We start from the raw sequence: 13,238 nt of genomic DNA, 5'->3' as shown, positions 1-13,238 counted from the left end.
GGTTCTAAGATGGGTGCCAGGGCACGCCGGAATAGTAGGCAACGAAAATGCGGACATTCTGGTAAAATCAGGCGCAAAGGCACGTCAGATAGGCCCAGAGCCTGTCTGCGGTATACCTAAAAGCCTGGTTCAACTCACCCTCCTAACCTATTGCTACTATGACACACTCAACCGCTGGAGAAACTTGCCAGGGTTAAACCACTCGAAAGCGCTGCTTAAATCCTTCAGCAAGAAGGTAGCATCTGAGGTGCTGTCGCTTAACAGAAGTAACATGTGCATCCTGGTGCGAGCTTTAACGGGTCACTGTGGCCTGAAAAGGCACATGTATAACCTTAAGCTCCAGGGCTCGGACATCTGCAGGCTGTGCCACGAGTCTCCCGAGACTCCGATGCACATTATCTGCTTCTGCCCTGCTCTGATGCACAAACGTAGCGTCCACCTAGGGAGACACATCATTTATCCGGAGGATGTTACTTCAATTCCAGTCAAGAAGGTGCTGCTGTATCTGGCGGCCACTGGATTTGACAAGGAAATGTGAAGTGGAGGCAAACACAATAGATCGGAGACGGTCGCAGTGATTCAGGGATAGTAAGGACCTGTATAGCCCCAAAGAAGAAAGAAGAAGAAGAAGCCCTATTGCGACTTACTGCAAGAGCGAGATATGTGTTAAATACATTTAGGCTCTTATTAGAACGTGACAAAATAATTATTTTCTGTCCTCATCACCGTCGCCACTTTTTTTTGTTTGTCAAGATGTATTTGTACTTGAGATCTTGACAAACAACGTGAAGTGAGGTTATGTTGATTCAAGTATTTTCATCCAGATAAATCATGTGGTTATTCAAGGGGCGGACCAAACAAATTCCGGAAAGGCAACGCATTGGTGCGGTTCCCCAAGATGACTTAGGTGACCCGCCTGTTCTATTGCTCGCCATTTTTATCTAAAAAAAAAACTTCGAATGTGTAACAAACCGAGAGTCATCCCAAACGATAACGACACAGTTTTAATCGTTATTCGTTGCTAGTTATTGTTTTATTTCATTGGATTTATTCGAAAGTGAAACTAAATCGAGCTTCTATACTGGATTCAATTTATTTGCGAAGCCAGCGGATTGAATGTTGGATTTAATGGCAGCAATTGAACCGCTTTTGAGTTGTAAAACCGTATTTTATAAAAGAGCTCGAAGACCGGTCACGTCTACGCTTCAGTTGAAGGTATCAGTCATTTTTACTAAAAAAAAAAGAAGTCGCACGTGTAACAAACCGAGAGTCATCCCAAACGATAACGACACAGTTTTAATCGTTATTCGTTGCTAGTTATTGTTTTATTTCATTGGATTTATTCGAAAGTGAAACTAAATCGAGCTTCTATACTGGATTCAATTTATTTGCGAAGCCAGCGGATTGAATGTTGGATTTAATGTTGAACCCATTGCCGGCTCACTACAGAGTACGGGTCTCATCTCAGAGTGAGAAGGGTTTTTGGCTATAGCCTACCACGCTGGCCATGTGCGGATTGGTAGACTACACACCTTTGAGGACATTATGGAGAACTTTCAGGCATGCAGGTTTCGTTCGCCATTAAAGCAAGTGAAATTGAAGCGCACATAACTCCGGAAAGTTAGAGGTGCGTGCCCGGGATCGAACCCCCGACCTCCGATTAGAAGGCGGACGTCCTAACCACTAGGCTAATCTATCTATAATCTCTCGATAAATTACTTCGCAATGTTCAGAGTTCCAAGCGCGCCCTGGTCTGAGAAGAAGTTCACATAAAACCGGTTATTGTTTGTATTATAACCATTTTACTTAAACTTTATGTCACTTAAACTTATTAGAACTATCAAAGCTGTTAAGGCAACGCATTTCCAAGCTTTCTTATAATTCAAATAATCCTTCACATTGTAATAAGATTTTTCATAATCTTTCATAATTTGTCGGACGGACAGCGGAGACTTAGTAATCGGGTCCCGTTGACACGTATCAGGCACGGAACCCTAAAAACAACAACAATCAATTAGTAGTTTCATAACACCATAGCAAGTTTTCAAAAAAACTCAATTAAATTATTGTTATTAGCCATTAATTCAGAAAGGTCACAAATGCACGAAAAGGCTTCTCCGATATAAACTCGTTTCAACACGAGGATAACTTCCTACGCACGGGATGATTCAGGTAAACAAATAAAGGTCCTATTTCTATTGTCATAAAGTCTTATATTGTCTAAACTTTACATTTCCGTCGTCCCTACTTGGAAGAAGATCGATAATTACTTCTGGCGTGTATAATATTTCAGTATCCTTGAGAGAAATTTCTTCAATTTTATATTCTTGGATTAAAGATTTGTTGGACAGCAATCAGAGTCAGTTTTTGAAATGAAATAAACAAAAAACAATCAAACCAAAAACATGAAGGTACCTAAGTACCTACCCTGGTATAAAAATATCACTTTAATTTTTTTAATTTTTCATAGTTGCCGTTTTGATATTTTTATTACATATTTGTTATTATAGCGGCAATAGAAACACACATTTTTTATTATTATTTAGATATACCTAAGTTAGCCCTTGACTGCAAACTCACCTGGTGGTAAATGATGATGAAGTCTAAGATGGAAGCGGGCTAACCTGGAAGGAGTATGGCAGTTATTATTACACCCATACCCCTTTGGTTTCTACACGGCATCGTACCGGAACGCTAAATCGCTAACTAGCCACAATATAAGAGGTTGACTACCCCCCTTAGTCGTAAATCGTACCTGATAGATATAATCTAGGCCACAGCCCCATGACCCTTGTTCGTCCTACATAATAATAAATAACTTTTCAAATCTCGTATATTTTATATTAAAAAAAACCGGCCAAGTGTGATTCAGACTCCGCACCGAGTGTTCCGTACTACAGTCGTGTTTTTCGCATCGATGTTTTTTCGTCATTTCTCACGAGAATACAAAAACGATTATGCGTAAAGCGTTAATATAAATAAAATCTGTTTTAAAATCTATAGGTAACGTCCTGTATCTGATACCCCTGTTGGTATATTAATCTTACTTTGATAGTTGAAAATACTATTTTTATTTGTTCATGAACACATTTTTTTTTGTGATATAGCTACAAATTCACAGTTTTCGGATTTTCCCCCTTACGAGTACTATAAGACCTACCTACCTCCCATGATTCTAGGCCAACGGGAAGTACTCTATAGATTTCTTGACATACACGGCAGACAGACAGACAACGAAGTGATCCTATAAGGGTTCCTTTTTTTCTTTTGAGGTACGGAACCCTAAAAAAAGGCCAAGTCATCACCCCACCATCAATTCACAGACTCAATCAATCACAGTGAACAAGTTTGAGCTGGTGTCGAAAGAGAAAATCATTATTTAAGATGCAACTTGTTCGAACTCCCGGATTGTTGAAATGGTGTACATGGAAAAAATGAATTTAAAATCGGTTGAAATCTCGTAATGTTTTGACGAAAAAATTGTTTTTTTTTTAAATTTTCTTCTAAAATCAAACCCCTCCTTTCTCTTATCAATTACTAGCTTATGCTCGCGACTTCGTCCGCATGGACTGCACAAATTTCAAACCCCTATTTCACTCCTTTAGGGGTCGAATTTCCAAAAATCCTTTCTTAGCGGATGCCTGTCATAAAAGCCATTTACATGCCAAATTAGATATGAAGATATTATGTTCTCGCCTTGTTGGCCTACCATACCTGGCTTCCATATATTTCTGAATTATCACCCACTTCCCTTTCTCTTCCAGCATTGTATTTACGAGACTCTCCACTCAAAACTCACTTCCCAGCTCGTCCACGCCATTCCTTCTTTCTTCCTCAGGCCTCTGTTACATGACAAACGTTCAAACGCTCCTTCGAGTTCACAGAAGATTTTACGGTCTGCCTGTCGTGTCTGTCAAGACCCATCACGGGAATTAAAACCTTTAGGTTACCTACTTCCCGTTAATCTAGAATCATTAAATTTTGCAGGTAAGGAACTCTTTGTGTGCGAGTCCGACTCGCACTTGACCGGTTTTTTTTGTATATCTCTTATTTACACATCGGTTTATAACCTTAGTTTGCTGGGATGCTTTGGACATTTTAAAGCACCTTGTATAAAATTCCAGATTCTACGACATCTAAAACGAAAAAAACGTCCTCTAAGTTTTAACGTTACCAGTTCATTTTGTAACCGGTAAAACTTGGCCAAAACTATAGTTGTACATCACAACAGTTTTTAATTAAACAGTAAAAACCACCAACGGCACCCGTCGAGCACGGCAGTCGTGGTAAAGCTCGTGATGTGCAATTCGTTTGCATAATCGCCGACTAAAAACCTGACTCAGCGCACGAAAATGAAGTTAGGTCGGTCCCTACGCTAATTTAGCTTTTGTTTTTTCTCTTTTTGTTATGGAAATATTGACGTTTTGCGAAATTCGGAACTTAGTTTCGGAGATTTTTGCGAATTGAGTATTGATTTATTCGTTTTTAGGGCTCCGTACCTCAAAAGGAAAGGGAACCCTTATGGGATCACTTCGTTGTCTGTCTGTCTGTATATCTGTTAAGTAATGTACAGGGTACTTCCCGTTGACCTAGAATCATGAAATTTGGCAGGTAGGTAGGTCTTATAGCAGACATAAGGGGAAAAATCTGAAAACCATAAAGTGGTTACATCAAGAAAAAAATTAAACAATTTTTATTTATTTTTATGCATGACAGTTTTTGATTTATCGTGCAAAATGTCGAAAAAATACGACTGTAATACGGAACCCTCGGTGCGCGAGTCTGACTTGCACTTGGCCGATTTTTTTACGAACTAAACACGAACTCACTCTTGAACTCCTACACTCTGATATAGGGATCGCGATAGACACCTTTTTATCCTGCCCTTTCTGTGTAAGCCTTTAAAACTACTTCTTGAAGTTCTCCGAAAGAATTTCTCTACACCGACCAAGCCAAAACATCATTAATCTAAACAATTGTTTAACTGTCCCTGCCCCACTCACCCCCAGAGCCTGCAGTGTGTACTGCGCTTCATTTTTTATTCAAACACTTTTAATTTTTCAAGATCTCGCTTAAAATTTATAAACAGCTTACAGTGAGAAACTGTTGAGAAATTGCTAGCGAAGTTTTTTACTGAAGTACAAAATGAGCGTGGAAAAAATTGAGTTATTAGGTACTGAAATTTTGTACTAAGTCTTGAGATAAATAATCAGTACCCTTATTATAAATGAGAAAGTGTGTTTGTTTGTTGGTTTATTGGTTTGTTGGTTTGTCCTTCGATCACGTTGCAACTATTAATATTACTACAGTCCAATTTTTGTTAGTAGATAGATATCCATATTAATATTATAACTACGAAAGTGTCTGTCTGTCAGTTAACTTTTCACCGATTCTGACGAAAGCATAGAATATAATATAATAGTACTACGACGAAAGGTAGATATCTTGCTTCTCGGAGGCGAGCAATCATAAGCATAGGCTACTTTTGTATCCTGGAAAATCAATGACTTCCCCACATGCACCTAGTCAAAAACCTAGTAATTTTTATAAAGCCGAATATTTTTCCAAAAATATTCAACCCCGACCCGGGGAGACCAATATTAATCAAAAGCTCTTTTGTCCGCAACTACACTTGCATTGTTGAAAGGCACCCTAAGTTTCATTTATTGTATTCGGTACCTACCCTGTCTTCATTTCGGTTTCACCCCTTTTATCAAAGTGATGAAGGCATATTGTTATTTTATTTTATGTAGGTAATTCTACCCTTTTATATGTACCTACCTGAGGTTAATTATATTATCTGTATATGGTGTGATATAATAAATACCTCTGTTTAAAATTAGCCATGTTCCTGGGTCCTATTCGTAAATCGGTAGTGTTTTGTTACATCCACCGTAGTATTTTCATTCGAAAACTTTACCAATTTACAACTAACGCCATCTAGCGACGAATAGCTAAACTAAAAATAATGCAACGAGATATTTTTTATTCTTTGTCATAGTATTAAGCAATAAAGATTAGTATGACAACGCCATCTGTATGTGAGTGGTAGTACTAAAAACTAACCAAAAATTCCAAAACATTTAAAACTTAGATGTAGTTTAAAACAAACGACTTGCGTGCCACAACATAATATTATCACAAATAATACAAATTGTTTTGACTTCTAAAGTCTAAACGTGTTATAGTTTAGAAATGTAATAAAAAAAATACTTTCCCGCCGGTCGCAGACCTCGTAAATCGGGGCAATAACGGGTTAAGTACACATTAATGCCGATTCTCTAGTACACAATCTCTAAACTAAACAAAATTAACAGGTCTAAATCTAGTGCTTTCCTTTTCCGCAAGCAACATTATGAAAGGGATAGCAATAGATTTAGACGTGATATTTTAGTTTAGTTTAGAGATTTTTTTTTTTTTTAGTATTTGACAAGGAAAATTCTCATATTTATTCGAATTATTTACATAACAAATAAACTATTAATAAACTTAAATCTAAAAAAAAAGAAAACAATATTAAATTAAAACTAAAATAAATTAAATTAAATCTAAAACCTCATCGAGACCACCGCAGCGAGGCATTGTACCCAAGATGCTGGCAGCATTACCCCTTTGGATGGCCAAACTAATTCTTTGGCCAAGGTAGCTGCCAGCTCTCGGGTCCCCGGTTGACTCGATAACTCTTTTCGCAATTTCTTCAAAAAGAGCTCGAGCCCCCGGGCCCCACGGCCCCAAGGTCTCCACACCAAAAGGCACGAATACGAAGCTCCCATCGAGGTTTTCATATTTGCGCCTTTTGGCCTGTTCGGCGCTGATGGCCGCTGCACCCGCCATAGAGGAGGTCGCCTGAATGTGGGATGCAGCTAAAGTGTCTACACAAGTTGCATCCCAAACAAGCGTTTAGAGATTGTGTACAAAGGAATTAGCCACATTATTTGGGGAAGTTTCGTGATGTTGCTCTCGCATTTTCTTTGCTCCCTCGAAACACTAATAAAAATATTTTGTTGACAAAAATTGTTAAGAAATACTTAAAGTACCTATTTGATGGTTTAAAATACTTTGTGGTTTATCTTGAAGGAGCTTTTCGTTTTAATATGAGCTGCTTTCGAGTTTCAATACAAACATTACTTAACGTAAAGGACATAACATACTTTATACATAGGTATTACATAATTATAAGTGTAGGCACTACTGTTAAATAAAACGGTATTACTGATTAAATAAAAAATTAAATTAATTCTTTACCTGATGAGCAAACCAAAAAAATGTGCTTTTTACATAAGAAATGCATAATTTAATGAGGGATAGTCGTGCTTTAAAATTGCATTGCGTAACATACGAAAAGGTCCGTAGCCAGAAAATTAAATGGAAGGGAAATATTATAATAATTAAATATAATGTTATGATATGGAGGATTTCTTAATTTTAAAAGTGTACAATGAGAAATACCGAATAAGATTTAATTAAATAGGTAATTCGATCCGATCGATTCGGGAGATCCGTAAGAGAACTAGAGTAACCGACATAGCTCAACGGGTTGAGAAGCTGAAGTGGCAATGGGCGGGGCACATAGTTCGTACAACCGATAGACGTTGGGGTTCCAAGGTGATGGAATGGCGACCTCGCACCGGAAGACGCAGCGTTGGAAGACCCCCCACTAGGTGGACGGCCGACATCAGACGAGTCGCAGGGAGCCGCTGGATCTCGGCGGCGCAAACCCGTGGCGTGTGGAAGTCCCTACAAGAGACCTATGTCCAGCAGTGGACGTCTATTGGTTGATGATGATGATGATGATGATGATGAAATAGGTAATTTATAGAGAGTAAGTAAGTAATATTTGCTGTTAATATAATTGAACAACAGATTTTATTTATTATTATTTGGGGGTGTAATTAATACGAATTAACCATTTAAGTAGAAACATTTATTATTCAACTATTATTTCAGACGAATAAGATTTGGTACAATACCTACTTTCACTTGCGGATATTGCACAAATGTTATTAAATTAGATATTTTTTTAATTACGATGCCAAGCATGCAAAACCGACAAAATTATTAGAGCGTGTACGCATTGTAATTCTGTAATACGACATGTGGACAGTAATGTCATTTCGTAATTTTTAATCCGCTGGGCAAGAACGATCCTCAGCATATTTATTTTTACAAGCTGTGATAGCCTAGTGGTTAGGACGTCCGCCTTCTATTCGGAGGTCGGGGGTTCGATCCCGGGCACGCACCTCTAACTTTTCAGAGTTATGTGCGTTTTAATAAATTAAATATCACTTGCTTTAAAGGTGAAGGAAAATTTCGTGAGGAAACCTGCATGCCTGAGAGCTCTCCAAAATTTTCTCAAAAGTGTGTGAACTCCCGCACATGGCCAGCGTGGTAGACTGTAGCCAAAATCCTTCTCACTCTGAGAGGAGACCTGTGCTCTGTAGTGAGCCGGCGATGGGTTGATTATGACGATGATGAATTATTTTTAACTCAATGAATATTGTTGCTCAAAATTTTATAGAAGAGAGGTCTTAGACCCATCTTCAAAAACAAATCGTCAGCGGTAAAGGCCAAATTGAAAAAAAGGTTAGGACCGTCTTCAAAATTCATTGGACAAGCTTCAATTAAGTATTCCTAAAAAGGCTGGCATCTGGGTCTATCAAAGAAATAGCTTTGCATGGAGGTTTTCTTCATAATTTATAGAATGAAATGAATGTACCTACCTATATATTTAATAAAAGTATTTATAGTAAAATAGGGAATGTTTTGTGTCTTGTATTTTTAGGGTTCCGTACCTCAAACTGGTCTGTCTGTCGGTCTATCAAGAAACCTACAGGGTACTTCCCGTTGACCTAGAATCATGAAATTTGGCAGGTAGGAAGGTCTTATAGCAGACATACGGGGAAAAATTTGAAAACCGTGAATTTGTGGAAATATCACATAAAACAATTGTGATCATGAACTAAAAATTAGTATTTTCAATTTTCGGAGTAAAATAACTATATATCAAGTGGGGTATCATATGAAAGGTCTTCACCTGTGCATTCTAAAACAGATTTTTATTTATTTTTATGCATCATAGTTTTTGAATTATCGTGCAAAATGTCGAAAAAATACGTCTGTAGTACGGAACCCTCGTTGGCCGTTGCACGAGCTTGACTCGCACTTGGCCGGTTTTTTAAAAGTAAATTAAATGAAAAGCAAAATTATGTCTTTCTGATCAGTATGAGAAGTAGGTAGTATCAACATGGACTACTTATACTATATAATTTCATATGCAATACACAAGCCCTAAAAAGTCATACTTTTGAATCTCATAGTCATATAATATAAGTACCTAATGTAAGATGAAATGTATTATCGAGTGGGCTCGGCACGAAATATTGATAGGCCGAAAGAAGTTGGTTTATTTGAATTAAACTTTTTCTATTTCAATAATATATTTTCATCTGTGTCCATACGTGATTGTAAATCAATAGGACTGACACGGCGTTACCCAATATCCTTTCCATGTAAATTTATTATGTAATAAATGGGATCTAGTTCGGCGGCCTATATCCATCAATTGCTGTGGTGAAGCAATTAATCTTAAGGCCAGCACAGACAAGTGTGACGACAGGTCATCACAAATAACGCGCGCGTACGCGTGTACTATTTCTCGTATGTAAAAGGAACTGTATGAAACATGTCACACTATAAAGTGCGACTTTTGTTTTCATATTATAAATTCTAGGTCCCGCCATATACACGGTATCATCGCGCTTCATTGCCGTTGTTTATTGTGTCTATTTAAGCCTTTATATTATATGTACATGTATTTATTATGTAAATAAATAATGATTTATTTGCAAGAATGTTTGTACAAGAAAGATGGACAGAGGCCATAACATTCTACTAAATTAATAGTGTGCAAATATTTTTGAGTGAAATTTTTTAAAATTATTAATAGTCAGTGATCAAAATAAATTAAATTAATAGTCAAAAACAAAATTACGAGCAAAATACATAATAATAATTAGGTACAATTTTATAACGTCAAATTTCACTTATCAAAATAAAATAAAAATTAGTAAATAGAACAAAATCAGAAATTATACCATGGTATTAATATGCTTTTCTTTGACTCCTAGCTCTATCATATTATGTATGACACTTAAAATACTTTTAGCTAAATATAGCAGGTATTGTAACCGTTCTAAAAGAGAAATGGAGTAGGTGGGATAATATCCCAAAGGATAAGGTTTCAGACCATGACCTTTCGTATTTGAGTAAGCCTCTAGAGCCTAGGCAATCCTTTGAGCTTTGAGGCTTCGTAAATATGAAAGTAGAAATTGTACGTCCTAATTCATGTTTTTTGTTTCATGTTAGCAAGGTCCTGTAATAATTTAGGTGATACCCATGCGAATTAACCATAAAATAATGTCAGTAAACCTAAAAAATTACAACAATAAGTACAATTACTTTTCAAACATATCAAAAATTGCGGAACCAGTCTGGTTTGAACTCGCATCTTGAGAGTCTAGTCTAGACTAGATTTTGTCAAAATTAAATTAGAAATAAACAAAATTTAATAAAATAAGAAATCATCTAAAAGAATTGAGAAATCGTGAGTAAAACTAGTTTCAAAGCCCCGATTGCAATTCTAGTTTCTGGTAGCGACGCATCGCTCCAATAAATACTGGCATTACAACAAATATACATGCATACACAGCGCGGAATTCATTAAAATGCGGTTAAAGCGGTGAAAATACGGCGAATAGAATGGCGAAGCGGGCACCATGCCAATTTTTAGATTAAAACACCATTTCGGTAAACCCAGATAACCTTTAGCTGAGTATGGGAAGGTAGACCGAGATACGGTGGACGGTAACAGGTCACTGACATTTGCTAAACTTGTACGCTGAAGAGAAATCTGTTTAGAACTAGTATTCGAACGGCTGGGATCGTTTTTTTATAGGTAGGTGCGTCTCAAATACATGTAGTGGTTTGCTCATCCTTCATTCAAGATTTCTAATGACCGTGTAGAAATGCGGTTCTAATTTAGGAGTTAGACTTAGAGCTTATCTGTACCTTTTTAAGATCATTAATTTAAGAACATTCTTAGTGTAGTGAGTTCTGATTTAACTATAAAATATATTTAGTTTCTTCATGTTATGTTCAGTTCATGTAGTAACTTTCATGTTATTTGTAGAATTTATTTTTAAAATTCTTAAATCTGGGGTTTAAACAATACAGCAAAGTTTTTAAAATATTTAGAACATTTAAAATATTTGGTCTACAGTCAGTAAATTTTTAAAGTATGTACAGAATCCTTTTTAGTTTTTTACAATACTAGCTGATCCCCTCGGCTTCACTCTAGTGGATTTTGACGTACTATATTCATAATAATAGGTATATAGCTTATGTTACTTCTAGATAAATTTGTTTTTACCTAAATAATTATCAAAATCGGTTCAGTAGTTTCAGAGTATACATATATCGATTACAAACAAACCAATCTTTCCTCTTTATAATAGGTACATAATATAATTATTGTTTCACCTTCAGTGCGCATGCTCTTTATACTAAAACTGTCAAGTTAGAATATTGCAGTTAAAAATATCGAAATTGGGAGTAATATCACACGAGTAGACCAGAGGGGAAGCTTCTTACTAGCGGCTGGCTGTAGGTTCACTCACTCTAGCGCAGCTCACGCACACCACGACGTGTCACGGACGCTCCGTTTGCCGCCAAGCTGGGCGCACGGAGCGTCCGCGGCACGTCGTGGAGTGCGTGAGCTAGTTTGAAGCTTCCCCTCTGGTCTATATATCTACTCGTGTGGTAATATTATCATGATGTAGTGTCTACCTAATAAGAGCACTGATGCGCTATATTTATTATACCCAATGTCTATGTTTACTTATAGTTACATATTTGATATCTAGATTATTTGTACAAACACGGATAGTGTTCCAATTATTCCTCAATGTAGGCATATTCCGTTATAATCGCTGAGAGACACGGATCAATACTAGATAATTAATCATTACCCTAATCACTGAACCGAATTTGCCACATAATTATCATATTATTATTATTATAATACACTCTAGGTTTACCTATGTGCCTGTGCTCTAATTCCCAGACTGATTTAACGTTAGATAACTAAATTATTATGATTATGTAATTTGTATTATGTTGCTTATCGAATCATTTGTTGAATCATAAAGCTACGCAATATTAATTAAGTATTAATCACCAATATTATAAAAGTAGATACTTAATATATGTATAATTCACTTGCAAAACCAAGTGAGTTTTCCATAATTGGATGCTGCAAAAAACGACCATATAAATTTTCACCTTACTTCACCTATAAAATACAATGAGTTTAATTTAGATGAAATTAAAATAAAATGAATATAATAATTTAGATGAAATTGAATAAATAGCAATTTTTTCCTGCACCACTTTTCTACACCCTTTACTTCTAAAATTAAATTTTAAATAAAGGAGTCACAGATGATAATAATTCACACTTCATTATGTCCTAGCTACGGCCCTGCATTATTATTAGACTAGCTGACCCACCCCGGCTTCGCTCGGGTGGAATTTAGAAAATCGAGGTGGGGGTTGAATTTCCAAAAATCCTGAAATTCTTCATTTGTTTCCGAAAACCCAAATACCAATTTTCATGCAAATAACTTGAAAAATGACAGACTTTCATACAAACTTTCATCCCCTATTTAACCCCCTTGGTAGTACAATTTCCAAAAATCGTGAAGTACGTACTTTTATATTTTTAACCGAAAGCTTAAATACCAATTTTCATCGATGTAACTTCAAAAATGACGGACTTTCATACCAACTTCCATCCCCCATTTGACCCACTTAGGGGTAGAATTTCAAAAAATCCTTTCTAAGTGGATACCTACTCTTTACAAAGAACACAGCCTCTAAATTTCATGTCTCTAGGACCAGCGGTTTAGGCTGTGCGTTGATATATATGTCAGTCAGTCAGTCAGGACTTTGAATTTTATATATTTAGATTTCTGGATATCTTTAGGTCATACCTACTACATTTTACATTTTCGCGTTTGCGAGAATAACGTGGCCGTTAAATTCTAATAATTTGGTATATTATCGTATGTAGCTAATATGTACACAGAACTACTACTGCGTAACCTACTTAAGTAAGTAGGTACCTAGACCATAAAAACCTTGGGAGAGTTTCCACGTAGGTATATCGTGATTCCATTTAA

At 36.5% G+C, this 13,238-nt stretch overlaps 1 protein-coding gene across 2 annotated transcripts in view; it reads left to right on the top strand.

The window, feature by feature from the left end:
- The window catches only part of LOC117993128 (uncharacterized), a 713,143-nt gene that overhangs the window by 688,871 nt on the left and 11,034 nt on the right, over positions 1-13,238 (top strand). The gene's annotated exons all lie outside the window — the stretch shown is intronic.

This window comes from Maniola hyperantus, chromosome 23 (genome assembly GCF_902806685.2).
Source record: "Maniola hyperantus chromosome 23, iAphHyp1.2, whole genome shotgun sequence".
NCBI lineage: Eukaryota > Metazoa > Arthropoda > Insecta > Lepidoptera > Nymphalidae > Maniola > Maniola hyperantus.
Note: the sequence above shows the minus strand (reverse complement) of the source record. Positions and strands in the feature narration are given on the sequence as shown.